The 21,202-nt window shown below is 32.8% G+C and overlaps 17 non-coding genes across 17 annotated transcripts; all 17 read left to right on the top strand.

The window, feature by feature from the left end:
- The first annotated feature begins 179 nt into the window (after window positions 1-179).
- On the top strand, window positions 180-252 carry Trnak-cuu (transfer RNA lysine (anticodon CUU)). The gene has a single exon. It is a non-coding gene; the product is annotated as a tRNA-Lys (tRNA).
- Window positions 253-1,421: 1,169 nt separating this feature from the next.
- Trnak-cuu (transfer RNA lysine (anticodon CUU)) lies at window positions 1,422-1,494 on the top strand. The gene has a single exon. It is a non-coding gene; the product is annotated as a tRNA-Lys (tRNA).
- Window positions 1,495-2,662: 1,168 nt separating this feature from the next.
- Trnak-cuu (transfer RNA lysine (anticodon CUU)) lies at window positions 2,663-2,735 on the top strand. The gene has a single exon. It is a non-coding gene; the product is annotated as a tRNA-Lys (tRNA).
- Window positions 2,736-3,904: 1,169 nt separating this feature from the next.
- On the top strand, window positions 3,905-3,977 carry Trnak-cuu (transfer RNA lysine (anticodon CUU)). The gene has a single exon. It is a non-coding gene; the product is annotated as a tRNA-Lys (tRNA).
- Window positions 3,978-5,148: 1,171 nt separating this feature from the next.
- Trnak-cuu (transfer RNA lysine (anticodon CUU)) lies at window positions 5,149-5,221 on the top strand. Its single transcript has one exon. It is a non-coding gene; the product is annotated as a tRNA-Lys (tRNA).
- A 1,165-nt stretch (window positions 5,222-6,386) lies between these two features.
- Trnak-cuu (transfer RNA lysine (anticodon CUU)) lies at window positions 6,387-6,459 on the top strand. The gene has a single exon. It is a non-coding gene; the product is annotated as a tRNA-Lys (tRNA).
- A 1,170-nt stretch (window positions 6,460-7,629) lies between these two features.
- On the top strand, window positions 7,630-7,702 carry Trnak-cuu (transfer RNA lysine (anticodon CUU)). The gene has a single exon. It is a non-coding gene; the product is annotated as a tRNA-Lys (tRNA).
- A 1,166-nt stretch (window positions 7,703-8,868) lies between these two features.
- Window positions 8,869-8,941, top strand: Trnak-cuu (transfer RNA lysine (anticodon CUU)). Its single transcript has one exon. It is a non-coding gene; the product is annotated as a tRNA-Lys (tRNA).
- A 1,166-nt stretch (window positions 8,942-10,107) lies between these two features.
- Window positions 10,108-10,180, top strand: Trnak-cuu (transfer RNA lysine (anticodon CUU)). Its single transcript has one exon. It is a non-coding gene; the product is annotated as a tRNA-Lys (tRNA).
- A 1,164-nt stretch (window positions 10,181-11,344) lies between these two features.
- Window positions 11,345-11,417, top strand: Trnak-cuu (transfer RNA lysine (anticodon CUU)). Its single transcript has one exon. It is a non-coding gene; the product is annotated as a tRNA-Lys (tRNA).
- Window positions 11,418-12,588: 1,171 nt separating this feature from the next.
- Window positions 12,589-12,661, top strand: Trnak-cuu (transfer RNA lysine (anticodon CUU)). The gene has a single exon. It is a non-coding gene; the product is annotated as a tRNA-Lys (tRNA).
- A 1,169-nt stretch (window positions 12,662-13,830) lies between these two features.
- Window positions 13,831-13,903, top strand: Trnak-cuu (transfer RNA lysine (anticodon CUU)). Its single transcript has one exon. It is a non-coding gene; the product is annotated as a tRNA-Lys (tRNA).
- Window positions 13,904-15,071: 1,168 nt separating this feature from the next.
- On the top strand, window positions 15,072-15,144 carry Trnak-cuu (transfer RNA lysine (anticodon CUU)). The gene has a single exon. It is a non-coding gene; the product is annotated as a tRNA-Lys (tRNA).
- A 1,169-nt stretch (window positions 15,145-16,313) lies between these two features.
- On the top strand, window positions 16,314-16,386 carry Trnak-cuu (transfer RNA lysine (anticodon CUU)). Its single transcript has one exon. It is a non-coding gene; the product is annotated as a tRNA-Lys (tRNA).
- Window positions 16,387-17,557: 1,171 nt separating this feature from the next.
- On the top strand, window positions 17,558-17,630 carry Trnak-cuu (transfer RNA lysine (anticodon CUU)). The gene has a single exon. It is a non-coding gene; the product is annotated as a tRNA-Lys (tRNA).
- Window positions 17,631-18,795: 1,165 nt separating this feature from the next.
- Window positions 18,796-18,868, top strand: Trnak-cuu (transfer RNA lysine (anticodon CUU)). Its single transcript has one exon. It is a non-coding gene; the product is annotated as a tRNA-Lys (tRNA).
- Window positions 18,869-20,038: 1,170 nt separating this feature from the next.
- Window positions 20,039-20,111, top strand: Trnak-cuu (transfer RNA lysine (anticodon CUU)). The gene has a single exon. It is a non-coding gene; the product is annotated as a tRNA-Lys (tRNA).
- Window positions 20,112-21,202: the final 1,091 nt, after the last annotated feature.

Below are 21,202 nucleotides of genomic sequence, written 5' to 3'. Positions count from 1 at the left end.
TCGCAGTAAGGTAATGTTCCCTGGTTGGATTGATAAGTTTGTCAGCTATTCTTGCTGAGTGAGAAAACTGAACTGAAAGTTGAGAAAATATATTAGGCATGTTTTCATCGTACAATAGTTAGGCGAGTGCCGTAATACTTATTGTATTGAAGTTAGTTAAGTAGATTGTGACTTCATCAGCCCGGCTAGCTCAGTCGGTAGAGCACGAGACTCTTAATCTCGGGGTCGTGGGTTCGAGCCCCACGTTGGGCGTATTCTTTTGTGCCATTTTCATGATATCTTGAAACAACATCAAAGAAAGATGAGGATAATAGTCCGCAATAAATAAAATGAATTAATAATACTCATCTCATTAATGAATTCTAATTAAGAAAAATATCATTCTAATGTGTTTTTATTAAAAAAAACAAAACAAAAACAAAGAAAGAAAGAAAAAAAACATGTAAGATTACAACGAGAAAATAAAGTCTTACGTTAGCAAGTCACGTGTGGAGTCTAAATAATGGCTCCCAAATCAAAAATTACACAAAAAACGCAAGTAATACAAATATATAGTTCAGTTGAACACTACATTTTCATACAATTGGTTACAGTTATTAGCTTAGATTCTGTTTGATTTTCGATATTAAAGACATTATCGAAACTTCACGTAAGCGTCTAATGTGAACGATTTTTCGTATGTTTTACCACCTGCCTCAGCGCAGCATAAACACCCCCAACAACCCCATGTTAAAAACAGCTTTCGAGGTTCGGGGTGTTTATTCCGAAAGCTGTTTTTAACATGGGGAGGTTGTGCTTGAGGTGATTATAATACGCTGGGGTACGTCGTAAAAATTTTCCGATATTTCTCGTTCTAACTTAAGTAATAAACTAAAATAAAACCTTAAAATAAGTTAATACACACAAAAAAGTATCCAGGTAGGTAGAAGAGTAATTTATCTTGCTTATTGTAATATTTATTTATTATATATTTGTCTTATATTTTATAAGTTGTTTTATTTATTTATTTACTTTGGTCATGTTTAAAATGTCTGAATAGTTTATTATAAACTTTAGCAATAGGGAATATCACCATCGTAGTTATAACCATAGCTGGAGAGTAAAAGCGAAGTGGATAGAAGAAAAGGAGAAGATATAGTGAATAAACGAGACCATTTTTAAAATGTTTTGTTTTAGATTTTTGCATTTTTATTTAAAAACGCGGGACCAGTAGGTGACTGAACGGGACACACAGCTACTTTCTCGCAGTAAGGTAATGTTCCCTGGTTGGATTGATAAGTTTGTCAGCTATTCTTGCTGAGTGAGAAAACTGAACTGAAAGTTGAGAAAATATATTAGGTTTGTTTTCATCGTACAATAGTTAGGCGAGTGCCGTAATACTTATTGTATTGAAGTTAGTTAAGTAGATTGTGACTTCATCAGCCCGGCTAGCTCAGTCGGTAGAGCACGAGACTCTTAATCTCGGGGTCGTGGGTTCGAGCCCCACGTTGGGCGTATTCTTTTGTGCCATTTTCATGATATCTTGAAACAACATCAAAGAAAGATGAGGATAATAGTCCGCAATAAATAAAATGAATTAATAATACTCATCTCATTAATGAATTCTAATTCAGTAAAATATCATTCTAATGTGTTTTTATTAAAAAAACAAAACAAAAACAAAGAAAGACAGAAAAAAAAACATGTAAGATTACAACGAGAAAATAATGTCTTACGTTAGCAAGTCACGTGTGGAGTCTAAATAATGGCTCCCAAATCAAAAATTACACAAAAAACGCAAGTAATACAAATATATAGTTCAGTTGAACACTACATTTTCATACAATTGGTTACAGTTATTAGCTTAGATTCTGTTTGATTTTCGATATTAAAGACATTATCGAAACTTCACGTAAGCGTCAAATGTGAACGATTTTTCGTATGTTTTACCACCTGCCTCAGCGCAGCATAAACACCCCCAACAACCCCATGTTAAAAACAGCTTTCGAGGTTCAGGGCGTTTATTCCGAAAGCTGTTTTTAACATGGGGAGGTTGTGCTTGAGGTGATTATAATACGCTGGGGTACGTCGTAAAAATTTTCCGATATTTCTCGTTCTAACTTAAGTAATAAACTAAAATAAAACCTTAAAATAAGTTAATACACACAAAAAAGTATCCAGGTAGGTAGAAGAGTAATTTATCTTGCTTATTGTAATATTTATTTAATATATATTTGTCTTGTATTTTATAATTTGTTTTATTTATTTATTTACTTTGGTCATGTTTAAAATGTCTGAAAAGATTATTACAAACTTTAGCAATAGGGAATATCACCATCGTAGTTATAACCATAGCTGGAGAGTAAAAGCGAAGTGGATAGAAGAAAAGGAGAAAATATAGTGAATAAACGAGACCATTTTTAAATGTTTTATTTTAGATTTTTGCATTTTTATTTAAAAACGCGGGACCAGTAGATGACTGAACGGGACACACAGCTACTTTCTCGCAGTAAGGTAATGTTCCCTGGTTGGATTGATAAGTTTGTCAGCTATTCTTGCTGAGTGAGAAAACTGAACTGAAAGTTGAGAAAATATATTAGGTTTGTTTTCATCGTACAATAGTTAGGCGAGTGCCGTAATACTTATTGTATTGAAGTTAGTTAAGTAGATTGTGACTTCATCAGCCCGGCTAGCTCAGTCGGTAGAGCACGAGACTCTTAATCTCGGGGTCGTGGGTTCGAGCCCCACGTTGGGCGTATTCTTTTGTGCCATTTTCATGATATCTTGAAACAACATCAAAGAAAGATGAGGATAATAGTCCGCAATAAATAAAATGAATTAATAATACTCATCTCATTAATGAATTCTAATTCAGTAAAATATCATTCTAATGTGGTTTTATTAAAAAAACAAAACAAAAACAAAGAAAGAAAGAAAAAAAAACATGTAAGATTACAACGAGAAAATAATGTCTTACGTTAGCAAGTCACGTGTGGAGTCTAAATAATGGCTCCCAAATCAAAAATTACACAAAAAACGCAAGTAATACAAATATATAGTTCAGTTGAACACTACATTTTCCTACAATTGGTTACAGTTATTAGCTTAGATTCTGTTTGATTTTCGATATTAAAGACATTATCGAAACTTCACGTAAGCGTCTAATGTGAACGATTTTTCGTATGTTTTACCACCTGCCTCAGCGCAGCATAAACACCCCCAACAACCCCATGTTAAAAACAGCTTTCGAGGTTCGGGGTGTTTATTCCGAAAGCTGTTTTTAACATGGGGAGGTTGTGCTTGAGGTGATTATAATACGCTGGGGTACGTCGTAAAAATTTTCCGATATTTCTCGTTCTAACTTAAGTAATAAACTAAAATAAAACCTTAAAATAAGTTAATACACACAAAAAAGTATCCAGGTAGGTAGAAGAGTAATTTATCTTGCTTATTGTAATATTTATTTATTATATATTTGTCTTGTATTTTATAATTTGTTTTATTTATTTATTTACTTTGGTCATGTTTAAAATGTCTGAATAGTTTATTATAAACTTTAGCAATAGGGAATATCTCCATCGTAGTTATAACCATAGCTGGAGAGTAAAAGCGAAATGGATAGAAGAAAAGGAGAAGATATAGTGAATAAACGAGACCATTTTTTAAATTTTTTATTTTAGATTTTTGCATTTTTATTTAAAAACGCGGGACCAGTAGGTGACTGAACGGGACACACAGCTACTTTCTCGCAGTAAGGTAATGTTCCCTGGTTGGATTGATAAGTTTGTCAGCTATTCTTGCTGAGTGAGAAAACTGAACTGAAAGTTGAGAAAATATATTAGGTTTGTTTTCATCGTACAATAGTTAGGCGAGTGCCGTAATACTTATTGTATTGAAGTTAGTTAAGTAGATTGTGACTTCATCAGCCCGGCTAGCTCAGTCGGTAGAGCACGAGACTCTTAATCTCGGGGTCGTGGGTTCGAGCCCCACGTTGGGCGTATTCTTTTGTGCCATTTTCATGATATCTTGAAACAACATCAAAGAAAGATGAGGATAATAGTCCGCAATAAATAAAATGAATTAATAATACTCATCTCATTAATGAATTCTAATTAAGAAAAATATCATTCTAATGTGTTTTTATTAAAAAAAAACAAAACAAAAACAAAGAAAGAAAGAAAAAAAAACATGTAAGATTACAACGAGAAAATAATGTCTTACGTTAGCAAGTCACGTGTGGAGTCTAAATAATGGCTCCCAAATCAAAAATTACACAAAAAACGCAAGTAATACAAATATATAGTTCAGTTGAACACTACATTTTCATACAATTGGTTACAGTTATTAGCTTAGATTCTGTTTGATTTTCGATATTAAAGACATTATCGAAACTTCACGTAAGCGTCTAATGTGAACGATTTTTCGTATGTTTTACCACCTGCCTCAGCGCAGCATAAACACCCCCAACAACCCCATGTTAAAAACAGCTTTCGAGGTTCGGGGTGTTTATTCCGAAAGCTGTTTTTAACATGGGGAGGTTGTGCTTGAGGTGATTATAATACGCTGGGGTACGTCGTAAAAATTTTCCGATATTTCTCGTTCTAACTTAAGTAATAAACTAAAATAAAACCTTAAAATAAGTTAATACACACAAAAAAGTATCCAGGTAGGTAGAAGAGTAATTTATCTTGCTTATTGTAATATTTATTTATTATATATTTGTCTTATATTTTATAAGTTGTTTTATTTATTTATTTACTTTGGTCATGTTTAAAATGTCTGAATAGTTTATTATAAACTTTAGCAATAGGGAATATCACCATCGTAGTTATAACCATAGCTGGAGAGTAAAAGCGAAGTGGTTAGAAGAAAAGGAGAAGATATAGTGAATAAACGAGACCATTTTTAAAATGTTTTGTTTTAGATTTTTGCATTTTTATTTAAAAACGCGGGACCAGTAGGTGACTGAACGGGACACACAGCTACTTTCTCGCAGTAAGGTAATGTTCCCTGGTTGGATTGATAAGTTTGTCAGCTATTCTTGCTGAGTGAGAAAACTGAACTGAAAGTTGAGAAAATATATTAGGTTTGTTTTCATCGTACAATAGTTAGGCGAGTGCCGTAATACTTATTGTATTGAAGTTAGTTAAGTAGATTGTGACTTCATCAGCCCGGCTAGCTCAGTCGGTAGAGCACGAGACTCTTAATCTCGGGGTCGTGGGTCTGAGCCCCACGTTGGGCGTATTCTTTTGTGCCATTTTCATGATATCTTGAAACAACATCAAAGAAAGATGAGGATAATAGTCCGCAATAAATAAAATGAATTAATAATACTCATCTCATTAATGAATTCTAATTCAGTAAAATATCATTCTAATGTGTTTATAAAAAAAAACAAAACAAAAACAAAGAAAGAAAGAAAAAAAAACATGTAAGATTACAACGAGAAAATAATGTCTTACGTTAGCAAGTCACGTGTGGAGTCTAAATAATGGCTCCCAAATCAAAAATTACACAAAAAACGCAAGTAATACAAATATATAGTTCAGTTGAACACTACATTTTCATACAATTGGTTACAGTTATTAGCTTAGATTCTGTTTGATTTTCGATATTAAAGACATTATCGAAACTTCACGTAAGCGTCTAATGTGAACGATTTTTCGTATGTTTTACCACCTGCCTCAGCGCAGCATAAACACCCCCAACAACCCCATGTTAAAAACAGCTTTCGAGGTTCGGGGTGTTTATTCCGAAAGCTGTTTTTAACATGGGGAGGTTGTGCTTGAGGTGATTATAATACGCTGGGGTACGTCGTAAAAATTTTCCGATATTTCTCGTTCTAACTTAAGTAATAAACTAAAATAAAACCTTAAAATAAGTTAATACACACAAAAAAGTATCCAGGTAGGTAGAAGAGTAATTTATCTTGCTTATTGTAATATTTATTTATTATATATTTGTCTTATATTTTATAAGTTGTTTTATTTATTTATTTACTTTGGTCATGTTTAAAATGTCTGAATAGTTTATTATAAACTTTAGCAATAGGGAATATCACCATCGTAATTATAACCATTTGAGAGTAAAGGCGAAATGGAGTGAAGAAAAGGAGAAGATATAGTGAATAAACGAGACCATTTTTTAAATTTTTTATTTTAGATTTTTGCATTTTTATTTAAAAACGCGGGACCAGTAGGTGACTGAACGGGACACACAGCTACTTTCTCGCAGTAAGGTAATGTTCCCTGGTTGGATTGATAAGTTTGTCAGCTACTCTTGCTGAGTGAGAAAACTGAACTGAAAGTTGAGAAAATATATTAGGTTTGTTTTCATCGTACAATAGTTAGGCGAGTGCCGTAATACTTCTTGTATTGAAGTTAGTTAAGTAGATTGTGACTTCATCAGCCCGGCTAGCTCAGTCGGTAGAGCACGAGACTCTTAATCTCGGGGTCGTGGGTTCGAGCCCCACGTTGGGCGTATTCTTTTGTGCCATTTTCATGATATCTTGAAACAATATCAAAGAAAGATGAGGATAATAGTCCGCAATAAATAAAATGAATTAATAATACTCATCTCATTAATGAATTCTAATTCAGTAAAATATCATTCTAATGTGTTTTTATTAAAAAAACAAAACAAAAACAAAGAAAGAAAGAAAAAAAAACATGTAAGATTACAACGAGAAAATAATGTCTTACGTTAGCAAGTCACGTGTGGAGTCTAAATAATGGCTCCCAAATCAAAAATTACACAAAAAACGCAAGTAATACAAATATATAGTTCAGTTGAACACTACATTTTCATACAATTGGTTACAGTTATAAGCTTAGATTCTGTTTGATTTTCGATATTAAAGACATTATCGAAACTTCACGTAAGCGTCTAATGTGAACGATTTTTCGTATGTTTTACCACCTGCCTCAGCGCAGCATAAACACCCCCAACAACCCCATGTTTAAAACAGCTTTCGAGGTTCAGGGTTTTTATTCCGAAAGCTGTTTTTAACATGGGGAGGTTGTGCTTGAGGTGATTATAATACGCTGGGGTACGTCGTAAAAATTTTCCGATGTTTCTCGTTCTAACTTAAGTAATAAACTAAAATAAAACCTTAAAATAAGTTAATACACACAAAAAAGTATCCAGGTAGGTAGAAGAGTAATTTATCTTGCTTATTGTAATATTTATTTATTATATATTTGTCTTATATTTTATAATTTGTTTTATTTATTTATTTACTTTGGTCATGTTTAAAATGTCTGAATAGTTTATTATAAACTTTAGCAATAGGGAATATCTCCATCGTAGTTATAACCATAGCTGGAGAGTAAAAGCGAAATGGATAGAAGAAAAGGAGAAGATATAGTGAATAAACGAGACCATTTTTTAAAATGTTTTATTTTAGATTTTTGCATTTTTATTTAAAAACGCGGGACCAGTAGGTGACTGAACGGGACACACAGCTACTTTCTCGCAGTAAGGTAATGTTCCCTGGTTGGATTGATAAGTTTGTCAGCTATTCTTGCTGAGTGAGAAAACTGAACTGAAAGTTGAGAAAATATATTAGGTTTGTTTTCATCGTACAATAGTTAGGCGAGTGCCGTAATACTTATTGTATTGAAGTTAGTTAAGTAGATTGTGACTTCATCTGCCCGGCTAGCTCAGTCGGTAGAGCACGAGACTCTTAATCTCGGGGTCGTGGGTTCGAGCCCCACGTTGGGCGTATTCTTTTGTGCCATTTTCATGATATCTTGAAACAACATCAAAGAAAGATGAGGATAATAGTCCGCAATAAATAAAATGAATTAATAATACTCATCTCATTAATGAATTCTAATTCAGTAAAATATCATTCTAATGTGTTTTTATTAAAAAAACAAAACAAAAACAAAGAAAGAAAAAAAGAACATGTAAGATTACAACGAGAAAATAATGTCTTACGTTAGCAAGTCACGTGTGGAGTCTAAATAATGGCTCCCAAATCAAAAATTACACAAAAAACGCAAGTAATACAAATATATAGTTCAGTTGAACACTACATTTTCATACAATTGGTTACAGTTATAAGCTTAGATTCTGTTTGATTTTCGATATTAAAGACATTATCGAAACTTCACGTAAGCGTCTAATGTGAACGATTTTTCGGATGTTTTACCACCTGCCTCAGCGCAGCATAAACACCCCCAACAACCCCATGTTAAAAACAGCTTTCGAGGTTTGGGTTGTTTATTCCGAAAGCTGTTTTTAACATGGGGAGGTTGTGCTTGAGGTGATTATAATACGCTGGGGTACGTCGTAAAAATTTTCCGATATTTCTCGTTCTAACTTAAGTAATAAACTAAAATAAAACCTTAAAATAAGTTAATACACACAAAAAAGTATCCAGGTAGGTAGAAGAGTAATTTATCTTGCTTATTGTAATATTTATTTATTATATATTTGTCTTATATTTTATAATTTGTTTTATTTATTTATTTACTTTGGTCATGTTTAAAATGTCTGAATAGTTTATTATAAACTTTAGCAATAGGGAATATCTCCATCGTAGTTATAACCATAGCTGGAGAGTAAAAGCGAAATGGATAGAAGAAAAGGAGAAGATATAGTGAATAAACGAGACCATTTTTAAAATGTTTTGTTTTAGATTTTTGCATTTTTATTTAAAAACGCGGGACCAGTAGGTGACTGAACGGGACACACAGCTACTTTCTCGCAGTAAGGTAATGTTCCCTGGTTGGATTGATAAGTTTGTCAGCTATTCTTGCTGAGTGAGAAAACTGAACTGAAAGTTGAGAAAATATATTAGGTTTGTTTTCATCGTACAATAGTTAGGCGAGTGCCGTAATACTTATTGTATTGAAGTTAGTTAAGTAGATTGTGACTTCATCAGCCCGGCTAGCTCAGTCGGTAGAGCACGAGACTCTTAATCTCGGGGTCGTGGGTTCGAGCCCCACGTTGGGCGTATTCTTTTGTGTCATTTTCATGATATCTTGAAACAACATCAAAGAAAGATGAGGATAATAGTCCGCAATAAATAAAATGAATTAATAATACTCATCTCATTAATGAATTCTAATTCAGTAAAATATCATTCTAATGTGTTTTTATTAAAAAAAAAAAAAAAAACAAAGAAAGAAAGAAAAAAAACATGTAAGATTACAACGAGAAAATAATGTCTTACGTTAGCAAGTCACATGTGGAGTCTAAATAATGGCTCCCAAATCAAAAATTACACAAAAAACGCAAGTAATACAAATATATAGTTCAGTTGAACACTACATTTTCATACAATTGGTTACAGTTATTAGCTTAGATTCTGTTTGATTTTCGATATTAAAGACATTATCGAAACTTCACGTAAGCGTCTAATGTGAACGATTTTTCGTATGTTTTACCACCTGCCTCAGCGCAGCAAAACACCCCCAACAACCCCATGTTAAAAACAGCTTTCGAGGTTTGGGTTGTTTATTCCGAAAGCTGTTTTTAACATGGGGAGGTTGTGCTTGAGGTGATTATAATACGCTGGGGTGCGTCGTAAAAATTTTCCGATATTTCTCGTTCTAACTTAAGTAATAAACTAAAATAAAACCTTAAAATAAGTTAATACACACAAAAAAGTATCCAGGTAGGTAGAAGAGTAATTTATCTTGCTTATTGTAATATTTATTTATTATATATTTGTCTTGTATTTTATAATTTGTTTTATTTATTTATTTACTTTGGTCATGTTTAAAATGTCTGAATAGTTTATTATAAACTTTAGCAATAGGGAATATCACCATCGTAGTTATAACCATAGCTGGAGAGTAAAAGCGAAGTGGATAGAAGAAAAGGAGAAGATATAGTGAATAAACGAGACCATTTTTAAAATGTTTTATTTTAGATTTTTGCATTTTTATTTAAAAACGCGGGACCAGTAGGTGACTGAACGGGACACACAGCTACTTTCTCGCAGTAAGGTAATGTTCCCTGGTTGGATTGATAAGTTTGTCAGCTATTCTTGCTGAGTGAGAAAACTGAACTGAAAGTTGAGAAAATATATTAGGTTTGTTTTCATCGTACAATAGTTAGGCGAGTGCCGTAATACTTATTGTATTGAAGTTAGTTAAGTAGATTGTGACTTCATCAGCCCGGCTAGCTCAGTCGGTAGAGCACGAGACTCTTAATCTCGGGGTCGTGGGTTCGAGCCCCACGTTGGGCGTATTCTTTTGTGCCATTTTCATGATATCTTGAAACAACATCAAAGAAAGATGAGGATAATAGTCCGCAATAAATAAAATGAATTAATAATACTCATCTCATTAATGAATTCTAATTCAGTAAAATATCATTCTAATGTGTTTTTATTAAAAAAACAAAACAAAAACAAAGAAAGAAAAAAAAACATGTAAGATTACAACGAGAAAATAATGTCTTACGTTAGCAAGTCACGTGTGGAGTCTAAATAATGGCTCCCAAATCAAAAATTACACAAAAAACGCAAGTAATACAAATATATAGTTCAGTTGAACACTACATTTTCATACAATTGGTTACAGTTATTAGCTTAGATTCTGTTTGATTTTCGATATTAAAGACATTATCGAAACTTCACGTAAGCGTCTAATGTGAACGATTTTTCGTATGTTTTACCACCTGCCTCAGCGCAGCAAAACACCCCCAACAACCCCATGTTAAAAACAGCTTTCGAGGTTTGGGTTGTTTATTCCGAAAGCTGTTTTTAACATGGGGAGGTTGTGCTTGAGGTGATTATAATACGCTGGGGTGCGTCGTAAAAATTTTCCGATATTTCTCGTTCTAACTTAAGTAATAAACTAAAATAAAACCTTAAAATAAGTTAATACACACAAAAAAGTATCCAGGTAGGTAGAAGAGTAATTTATCTTGCTTATTGTAATATTTATTTATTATATATTTGTCTTGTATTTTATAATTTGTTTTATTTATTTATTTACTTTGGTCTTGTTTAAAATGTCTGAATAGTTTATTATAAACTTTAGCAATAGGGAATATCACCATCGTAGTTATAACCATAGCTGGAGAGTAAAAGCGAAGTGGATAGAAGAAAAGGAGAAGATATAGTGAATAAACGAGACCATTTTTAAAATGTTTTATTTTAGATTTTTGCATTTTTATTTAAAAACGCGGGACCAGTAGGTGACTGAACGGGACACACAGCTACTTTCTCGCAGTAAGGTAATGTTCCCTGGTTGGATTGATAAGTTTGTCAGCTATTCTTGCTGAGTGAGAAAACTGAACTGAAAGTTGAGAAAATATATTAGGTTTGTTTTCATCGTACAATAGTTAGGCGAGTGCCGTAATACTTATTGTATTGAAGTTAGTTAAGTAGATTGTGACTTCATCAGCCCGGCTAGCTCAGTCGGTAGAGCACGAGACTCTTAATCTCGGGGTCGTGGGTTCGAGCCCCACGTTGGGCGTATTCTTTTGTGCCATTTTCATGATATCTTGAAACAACATCAAAGAAAGATGAGGATAATAGTCCGCAATAAATAAAATGAATTAATAATACTCATCTCATTAATGAATTCTAATTCAGTAAAATATCATTCTAATGTGTTTTTATTAAAAAAAAACAAAACAAAAACAAAGAAAGAAAGAAAAAAAAACATGTAAGATTACAACGAGAAAATAATGTCTTACGTTAGCAAGTCACGTGTGGAGTCTAAATAATGGCTCCCAAATCAAAAATTACACAAAAAACGCAAGTAATACAAATATATAGTTCAGTTGAACACTACATTTTCATACAATTGGTTACAGTTATTAGCTTAGATTCTGTTTGATTTTCGATATTAAAGACATTATCGAAACTTCACGTAAGCGTCTAATGTGAACGATTTTTCGTATGTTTTACCACCTGCCTCAGCGCAGCATAAACACCCCCAACAACCCCATGTTAAAAACAGCTTTCGAGGTTTGGGTTGTTTATTCCGAAAGCTGTTTTTAACATGGGGAGGTTGTGCTTGAGGTGATTATAATACGCTGGGGTACGTCGTAAAAATTTTCCGATATTTCTCGTTCTAACTTAAGTAATAAACTAAAATAAAACCTTAAAATAAGTTAATACACACAAAAAAGTATCCAGGTAGGTAGAAGAGTAATTTATCTTGCTTATTGTAATATTTATTTATTATATATTTGTCTTATATTTTATAATTTGTTTTATTTATTTATTTACTTTGGTCATGTTTAAAATGTCTGAATAATTTATTATAAACTTTAGCAATAGGGAATATCACCATCGTAGTTATAACCATAGCTGGAGAGTAAAAGCGAAGTGGATAGAAGAAAAGGAGAAGATATAGTGAATAAACGAGACCATTTTTTAAATTTTTTATTTTAGATTTTTGCATTTTTATTTAAAAACGCGGGACCAGTAGGTGACTGAACGGGACACACAGCTACTTTCTCGCAGTAAGGTAATGTTCCCTGGTTGGATTGATAAGTTTGTCAGCTATTCTTGCTGAGTGAGAAAACTGAACTGAAAGTTGAGAAAATATATTAGGCATGTTTTCATCGTACAATAGTTAGGCGAGTGCCGTAATACTTATTGTATTGAAGTTAGTTAAGTAGATTGTGACTTCATCAGCCCGGCTAGCTCAGTCGGTAGAGCACGAGACTCTTAATCTCGGGGTCGTGGGTTCGAGCCCCACGTTGGGCGTATTCTTTTGTGCCATTTTCATGATATCTTGAAACAACATCAAAGAAAGATGAGGATAATAGTCCGCAATAAATAAAATGAATTAATAATACTCATCTCATTAATGAATTCTAATTAAGAAAAATATCATTCTAATGTGTTTTTATTAAAAAAAACAAAACAAAAACAAAGAAAGAAAGAAAAAAAACATGTAAGATTACAACGAGAAAATAAAGTCTTACGTTAGCAAGTCACGTGTGGAGTCTAAATAATGGCTCCCAAATCAAAAATTACACAAAAAACGCAAGTAATACAAATATATAGTTCAGTTGAACACTACATTTTCATACAATTGGTTACAGTTATTAGCTTAGATTCTGTTTGATTTTCGATATTAAAGACATTATCGAAACTTCACGTAAGCGTCTAATGTGAACGATTTTTCGTATGTTTTACCACCTGCCTCAGCGCAGCATAAACACCCCCAACAACCCCATGTTAAAAACAGCTTTCGAGGTTCGGGGTGTTTATTCCGAAAGCTGTTTTTAACATGGGGAGGTTGTGCTTGAGGTGATTATAATACGCTGGGGTACGTCGTAAAAATTTTCCGATATTTCTCGTTCTAACTTAAGTAATAAACTAAAATAAAACCTTAAAATAAGTTAATACACACAAAAAAGTATCCAGGTAGGTAGAAGAGTAATTTATCTTGCTTATTGTAATATTTATTTATTATATATTTGTCTTATATTTTATAAGTTGTTTTATTTATTTATTTACTTTGGTCATGTTTAAAATGTCTGAATAGTTTATTATAAACTTTAGCAATAGGGAATATCACCATCGTAGTTATAACCATAGCTGGAGAGTAAAAGCGAAGTGGATAGAAGAAAAGGAGAAGATATAGTGAATAAACGAGACCATTTTTAAAATGTTTTGTTTTAGATTTTTGCATTTTTATTTAAAAACGCGGGACCAGTAGGTGACTGAACGGGACACACAGCTACTTTCTCGCAGTAAGGTAATGTTCCCTGGTTGGATTGATAAGTTTGTCAGCTATTCTTGCTGAGTGAGAAAACTGAACTGAAAGTTGAGAAAATATATTAGGTTTGTTTTCATCGTACAATAGTTAGGCGAGTGCCGTAATACTTATTGTATTGAAGTTAGTTAAGTAGATTGTGACTTCATCAGCCCGGCTAGCTCAGTCGGTAGAGCACGAGACTCTTAATCTCGGGGTCGTGGGTTCGAGCCCCACGTTGGGCGTATTCTTTTGTGCCATTTTCATGATATCTTGAAACAACATCAAAGAAAGATGAGGATAATAGTCCGCAATAAATAAAATGAATTAATAATACTCATCTCATTAATGAATTCTAATTCAGTAAAATATCATTCTAATGTGTTTTTATTAAAAAAACAAAACAAAAACAAAGAAAGACAGAAAAAAAAACATGTAAGATTACAACGAGAAAATAATGTCTTACGTTAGCAAGTCACGTGTGGAGTCTAAATAATGGCTCCCAAATCAAAAATTACACAAAAAACGCAAGTAATACAAATATATAGTTCAGTTGAACACTACATTTTCATACAATTGGTTACAGTTATTAGCTTAGATTCTGTTTGATTTTCGATATTAAAGACATTATCGAAACTTCACGTAAGCGTCAAATGTGAACGATTTTTCGTATGTTTTACCACCTGCCTCAGCGCAGCATAAACACCCCCAACAACCCCATGTTAAAAACAGCTTTCGAGGTTCAGGGCGTTTATTCCGAAAGCTGTTTTTAACATGGGGAGGTTGTGCTTGAGGTGATTATAATACGCTGGGGTACGTCGTAAAAATTTTCCGATATTTCTCGTTCTAACTTAAGTAATAAACTAAAATAAAACCTTAAAATAAGTTAATACACACAAAAAAGTATCCAGGTAGGTAGAAGAGTAATTTATCTTGCTTATTGTAATATTTATTTAATATATATTTGTCTTGTATTTTATAATTTGTTTTATTTATTTATTTACTTTGGTCATGTTTAAAATGTCTGAAAAGATTATTACAAACTTTAGCAATAGGGAATATCACCATCGTAGTTATAACCATAGCTGGAGAGTAAAAGCGAAGTGGATAGAAGAAAAGGAGAAAATATAGTGAATAAACGAGACCATTTTTAAATGTTTTATTTTAGATTTTTGCATTTTTATTTAAAAACGCGGGACCAGTAGATGACTGAACGGGACACACAGCTACTTTCTCGCAGTAAGGTAATGTTCCCTGGTTGGATTGATAAGTTTGTCAGCTATTCTTGCTGAGTGAGAAAACTGAACTGAAAGTTGAGAAAATATATTAGGTTTGTTTTCATCGTACAATAGTTAGGCGAGTGCCGTAATACTTATTGTATTGAAGTTAGTTAAGTAGATTGTGACTTCATCAGCCCGGCTAGCTCAGTCGGTAGAGCACGAGACTCTTAATCTCGGGGTCGTGGGTTCGAGCCCCACGTTGGGCGTATTCTTTTGTGCCATTTTCATGATATCTTGAAACAACATCAAAGAAAGATGAGGATAATAGTCCGCAATAAATAAAATGAATTAATAATACTCATCTCATTAATGAATTCTAATTCAGTAAAATATCATTCTAATGTGGTTTTATTAAAAAAACAAAACAAAAACAAAGAAAGAAAGAAAAAAAAACATGTAAGATTACAACGAGAAAATAATGTCTTACGTTAGCAAGTCACGTGTGGAGTCTAAATAATGGCTCCCAAATCAAAAATTACACAAAAAACGCAAGTAATACAAATATATAGTTCAGTTGAACACTACATTTTCCTACAATTGGTTACAGTTATTAGCTTAGATTCTGTTTGATTTTCGATATTAAAGACATTATCGAAACTTCACGTAAGCGTCTAATGTGAACGATTTTTCGTATGTTTTACCACCTGCCTCAGCGCAGCATAAACACCCCCAACAACCCCATGTTAAAAACAGCTTTCGAGGTTCGGGGTGTTTATTCCGAAAGCTGTTTTTAACATGGGGAGGTTGTGCTTGAGGTGATTATAATACGCTGGGGTACGTCGTAAAAATTTTCCGATATTTCTCGTTCTAACTTAAGTAATAAACTAAAATAAAACCTTAAAATAAGTTAATACACACAAAAAAGTATCCAGGTAGGTAGAAGAGTAATTTATCTTGCTTATTGTAATATTTATTTATTATATATTTGTCTTGTATTTTATAATTTGTTTTATTTATTTATTTACTTTGGTCATGTTTAAAATGTCTGAATAGTTTATTATAAACTTTAGCAATAGGGAATATCTCCATCGTAGTTATAACCATAGCTGGAGAGTAAAAGCGAAATGGATAGAAGAAAAGGAGAAGATATAGTGAATAAACGAGACCATTTTTTAAATTTTTTATTTTAGATTTTTGCATTTTTATTTAAAAACGCGGGACCAGTAGGTGACTGAACGGGACACACAGCTACTTTCTCGCAGTAAGGTAATGTTCCCTGGTTGGATTGATAAGTTTGTCAGCTATTCTTGCTGAGTGAGAAAACTGAACTGAAAGTTGAGAAAATATATTAGGTTTGTTTTCATCGTACAATAGTTAGGCGAGTGCCGTAATACTTATTGTATTGAAGTTAGTTAAGTAGATTGTGACTTCATCAGCCCGGCTAGCTCAGTCGGTAGAGCACGAGACTCTTAATCTCGGGGTCGTGGGTTCGAGCCCCACGTTGGGCGTATTCTTTTGTGCCATTTTCATGATATCTTGAAACAACATCAAAGAAAGATGAGGATAATAGTCCGCAATAAATAAAATGAATTAATAATACTCATCTCATTAATGAATTCTAATTAAGAAAAATATCATTCTAATGTGTTTTTATTAAAAAAAAACAAAACAAAAACAAAGAAAGAAAGAAAAAAAAACATGTAAGATTACAACGAGAAAATAATGTCTTACGTTAGCAAGTCACGTGTGGAGTCTAAATAATGGCTCCCAAATCAAAAATTACACAAAAAACGCAAGTAATACAAATATATAGTTCAGTTGAACACTACATTTTCATACAATTGGTTACAGTTATTAGCTTAGATTCTGTTTGATTTTCGATATTAAAGACATTATCGAAACTTCACGTAAGCGTCTAATGTGAACGATTTTTCGTATGTTTTACCACCTGCCTCAGCGCAGCATAAACACCCCCAACAACCCCATGTTAAAAACAGCTTTCGAGGTTCGGGGTGTTTATTCCGAAAGCTGTTTTTAACATGGGGAGGTTGTGCTTGAGGTGATTATAATACGCTGGGGTACGTCGTAAAAATTTTCCGATATTTCTCGTTCTAACTTAAGTAATAAACTAAAATAAAACCTTAAAATAAGTTAATACACACAAAAAAGTATCCAGGTAGGTAGAAGAGTAATTTATCTTGCTTATTGTAATATTTATTTATTATATATTTGTCTTATATTTTATAAGTTGTTTTATTTATTTATTTACTTTGGTCATGTTTAAAATGTCTGAATAGTTTATTATAAACTTTAGCAATAGGGAATATCACCATCGTAGTTATAACCATAGCTGGAGAGTAAAAGCGAAGTGGTTAGAAGAAAAGGAGAAGATATAGTGAATAAACGAGACCATTTTTAAAATGTTTTGTTTTAGATTTTTGCATTTTTATTTAAAAACGCGGGACCAGTAGGTGACTGAACGGGACACACAGCTACTTTCTCGCAGTAAGGTAATGTTCCCTGGTTGGATTGATAAGTTTGTCAGCTATTCTTGCTGAGTGAGAAAACTGAACTGAAAGTTGAGAAAATATATTAGGTTTGTTTTCATCGTACAATAGTTAGGCGAGTGCCGTAATACTTATTGTATTGAAGTTAGTTAAGTAGATTGTGACTTCATCAGCCCGGCTAGCTCAGTCGGTAGAGCACGAGACTCTTAATCTCGGGGTCGTGGGTCTGAGCCCCACGTTGGGCGTATTCTTTTGTGCCATTTTCATGATATCTTGAAACAACATCAAAGAAAGATGAGGATAATAGTCCGCAATAAATAAAATGAATTAATAATACTCATCTCATTAATGAATTCTAATTCAGTAAAATATCATTCTAATGTGTTTATAAAAAAAAACAAAACAAAAACAAAGAAAGAAAGAAAAAAAAACATGTAAGATTACAACGAGAAAATAATGTCTTACGTTAGCAAGTCACGTGTGGAGTCTAAATAATGGCTCCCAAATCAAAAATTACACAAAAAACGCAAGTAATACAAATATATAGTTCAGTTGAACACTACATTTTCATACAATTGGTTACAGTTATTAGCTTAGATTCTGTTTGATTTTCGATATTAAAGACATTATCGAAACTTCACGTAAGCGTCTAATGTGAACGATTTTTCGTATGTTTTACCACCTGCCTCAGCGCAGCATAAACACCCCCAACAACCCCATGTTAAAAACAGCTTTCGAGGTTCGGGGTGTTTATTCCGAAAGCTGTTTTTAACATGGGGAGGTTGTGCTTGAGGTGATTATAATACGCTGGGGTACGTCGTAAAAATTTTCCGATATTTCTCGTTCTAACTTAAGTAATAAACTAAAATAAAACCTTAAAATAAGTTAATACACACAAAAAAGTATCCAGGTAGGTAGAAGAGTAATTTATCTTGCTTATTGTAATATTTATTTATTATATATTTGTCTTATATTTTATAAGTTGTTTTATTTATTTATTTACTTTGGTCATGTTTAAAATGTCTGAATAGTTTATTATAAACTTTAGCAATAGGGAATATCACCATCGTAATTATAACCATTTGAGAGTAAAGGCGAAATGGAGTGAAGAAAAGGAGAAGATATAGTGAATAAACGAGACCATTTTTTAAATTTTTTATTTTAGATTTTTGCATTTTTATTTAAAAACGCGGGACCAGTAGGTGACTGAACGGGACACACAGCTACTTTCTCGCAGTAAGGTAATGTTCCCTGGTTGGATTGATAAGTTTGTCAGCTACTCTTGCTGAGTGAGAAAACTGAACTGAAAGTTGAGAAAATATATTAGGTTTGTTTTCATCGTACAATAGTTAGGCGAGTGCCGTAATACTTCTTGTATTGAAGTTAGTTAAGTAGATTGTGACTTCATCAGCCCGGCTAGCTCAGTCGGTAGAGCACGAGACTCTTAATCTCGGGGTCGTGGGTTCGAGCCCCACGTTGGGCGTATTCTTTTGTGCCATTTTCATGATATCTTGAAACAATATCAAAGAAAGATGAGGATAATAGTCCGCAATAAATAAAATGAATTAATAATACTCATCTCATTAATGAATTCTAATTCAGTAAAATATCATTCTAATGTGTTTTTATTAAAAAAACAAAACAAAAACAAAGAAAGAAAGAAAAAAAAACATGTAAGATTACAACGAGAAAATAATGTCTTACGTTAGCAAGTCACGTGTGGAGTCTAAATAATGGCTCCCAAATCAAAAATTACACAAAAAACGCAAGTAATACAAATATATAGTTCAGTTGAACACTACATTTTCATACAATTGGTTACAGTTATAAGCTTAGATTCTGTTTGATTTTCGATATTAAAGACATTATCGAAACTTCACGTAAGCGTCTAATGTGAACGATTTTTCGTATGTTTTACCACCTGCCTCAGCGCAGCATAAACACCCCCAACAACCCCATGTTTAAAACAGCTTTCGAGGTTCAGGGTTTTTATTCCGAAAGCTGTTTTTAACATGGGGAGGTTGTGCTTGAGGTGATTATAATACGCTGGGGTACGTCGTAAAAATTTTCCGATGTTTCTCGTTCTAACTTAAGTAATAAACTAAAATAAAACCTTAAAATAAGTTAATACACACAAAAAAGTATCCAGGTAGGTAGAAGAGTAATTTATCTTGCTTATTGTAATATTTATTTATTATATATTTGTCTTATATTTTATAATTTGTTTTATTTATTTATTTACTTTGGTCATGTTTAAAATGTCTGAATAGTTTATTATAAACTTTAGCAATAGGGAATATCTCCATCGTAGTTATAACCATAGCTGGAGAGTAAAAGCGAAATGGATAGAAGAAAAGGAGAAGATATAGTGAATAAACGAGACCATTTTTTAAAATGTTTTATTTTAGATTTTTGCATTTTTATTTAAAAACGCGGGACCAGTAGGTGACTGAACGGGACACACAGCTACTTTCTCGCAGTAAGGTAATGTTCCCTGGTTGGATTGATAAGTTTGTCAGCTATTCTTGCTGAGTGAGAAAACTGAACTGAAAGTTGAGAAAATATATTAGGTTTGTTTTCATCGTACAATAGTTAGGCGAGTGCCGTAATACTTATTGTATTGAAGTTAGTTAAGTAGATTGTGACTTCATCTGCCCGGCTAGCTCAGTCGGTAGAGCACGAGACTCTTAATCTCGGGGTCGTGGGTTCGAGCCCCACGTTGGGCGTATTCTTTTGTGCCATTTTCATGATATCTTGAAACAACATCAAAGAAAGATGAGGATAATAGTCCGCAATAAATAAAATGAATTAATAATACTCATCTCATTAATGAATTCTAATTCAGTAAAATATCATTCTAATGTGTTTTTATTAAAAAAACAAAACAAAAACAAAGAAAGAAAAAAAGAACATGTAAGATTACAACGAGAAAATAATGTCTTACGTTAGCAAGTCACGTGTGGAGTCTAAATAATGGCTCCCAAATCAAAAATTACACAAAAAACGCAAGTAATACAAATATATAGTTCAGTTGAACACTACATTTTCATACAATTGGTTACAGTTATAAGCTTAGATTCTGTTTGATTTTCGATATTAAAGACATTATCGAAACTTCACGTAAGCGTCTAATGTGAACGATTTTTCGGATGTTTTACCACCTGCCTCAGCGCAGCATAAACACCCCCAACAACCCCATGTTAAAAACAGCTTTCGAGGTTTGGGTTGTTTATTCCGAAAGCTGTTTTTAACATGGGGAGGTTGTGCTTGAGGTGATTATAATACGCTGGGGTACGTCGTAAAAATTTTCCGATATTTCTCGTTCTAACTTAAGTAATAAACTAAAATAAAACCTTAAAATAAGTTAATACACACAAAAAAGTATCCAGGTAGGTAGAAGAGTAATTTATCTTGCTTATTGTAATATTTATTTATTATATATTTGTCTTATATTTTATAATTTGTTTTATTTATTTATTTACTTTGGTCATGTTTAAAATGTCTGAATAGTTTATTATAAACTTTAGCAATAGGGAATATCTCCATCGTAGTTATAACCATAGCTGGAGAGTAAAAGCGAAATGGATAGAAGAAAAGGAGAAGATATAGTGAATAAACGAGACCATTTTTAAAATGTTTTGTTTTAGATTTTTGCATTTTTATTTAAAAACGCGGGACCAGTAGGTGACTGAACGGGACACACAGCTACTTTCTCGCAGTAAGGTAATGTTCCCTGGTTGGATTGATAAGTTTGTCAGCTATTCTTGCTGAGTGAGAAAACTGAACTGAAAGTTGAGAAAATATATTAGGTTTGTTT

Source organism: Euprymna scolopes, chromosome 18 (assembly GCF_053919585.1).
Source record: "Euprymna scolopes isolate OS-2025 chromosome 18, ASM5391958v1, whole genome shotgun sequence".
NCBI classification, from domain to species: Eukaryota; Metazoa; Mollusca; class Cephalopoda; order Sepiida; family Sepiolidae; genus Euprymna; species Euprymna scolopes.
The sequence above is the reverse complement of the archived record's forward strand: the minus strand, read 5'-3'. Positions and strand labels throughout refer to the sequence as shown.